We start from the raw sequence: 1296 nt of genomic DNA, 5'->3' as shown, positions 1-1296 counted from the left end.
TCGAATCTGATTGCATTTAAATTCATATGGCCGTGTGGCATTAATCTACCTGATACGTGTAGAATCAAATGTTAGGATTGTTCGCACCATGGTCAATTTAGATTTACATGTCCGATCCTATTTCTTGACTACATGGCCGTGTGGCTTTCTTGTTCGCACCATGGTCGATTAGATTGATTGTTTTCTCATAGATGCGTAAGACAAGTTTGTGGCCGAGCTTGTTATACCATGCGGCCACATGATCACATTGTGAACCTAAATTGAAATGATGATGTGATTCAGATGTCGAAAATCTCAAATAGAGACTACGCAGCCCTTAATCTCTCCGGAGATAACTACTTGCAGTGGGCGCTAGATACAAAGATCAGCTTAATGTCAAAAGGTCTTGGTGATACAATCATCAAGGACAACAGTGAGACCGACAAGAATCGGTACAGGGCTATAAGCATTATACGCCATCACCTCACTGAAGGTCTAAAAGATCAGTACATTACGATGGAAAATCCACTAGAGCTTTGGGATGCTTTACAGCATAGATATGATCACCAGAAAACGGTGTTACTCCCAAAAGCTAGAAATGACTGGAAGAATCTAAGATTCATGGATTATAAGTCAGTGGATGAGTACAATTCGGTCTTGTTTAAGACGGTCTCAATGTTGAGACTTTGTGGTGAAGTAGTAACCGAAGAAGAGTTACTTGAGAAAACATTCTCTACGTTTCATTCCTCAAACATAATCCTGCAGCAGCAGTACCAAATGAAAGGCTTCGCCACATACACTGATCTGATCTCGTGCCTGCTCCCGGCCGAGGCAAACAATGAGCTCCTGATGAAGAACAGTGAAGCTAAACCTGTCGGATCTGCCCCATTACCAGAGGCAAATGAAGCTGAAAGAAAAATCCCAATGAGTGCAATTACATCAAGAATGATAAGAGATCACATGGCAAAGGCCGTGGTGGATATAGGAACCGTGACAATTACTCGAACGGTCGAGACAAGTACTTGGCCGGCCGGAAAGGAAACCACAATAACCGTGGTCGTGGTTCCAATCCCGACCGTGGCCGAGCTGGTTATGGACGAGGTCGAGGCGGTAACCATTGGGGATTAGCAACCATTGGGCCAAGAATTGTAGAACTCCTAAGCACTCATGTGAGCTCTACCAAGAGAGTCTTAAGGACAAGAACTCGGAGGCTCATATGGTCCATGATTCAGGTTATGAGGCTGATAAAGAATCCGATGTTGCAAATGACGACCTGATGGATTTTGAGACTTCTGATTGTCTCAAAGACTAAATTTT

The sequence above is a fragment of the Brassica oleracea genome, chromosome C8 (assembly GCF_000695525.1).
Source record: "Brassica oleracea var. oleracea cultivar TO1000 chromosome C8, BOL, whole genome shotgun sequence".
In the NCBI taxonomy this organism is placed as follows: domain Eukaryota; kingdom Viridiplantae; phylum Streptophyta; class Magnoliopsida; order Brassicales; family Brassicaceae; genus Brassica; species Brassica oleracea.
Note: the sequence above shows the minus strand (reverse complement) of the source record.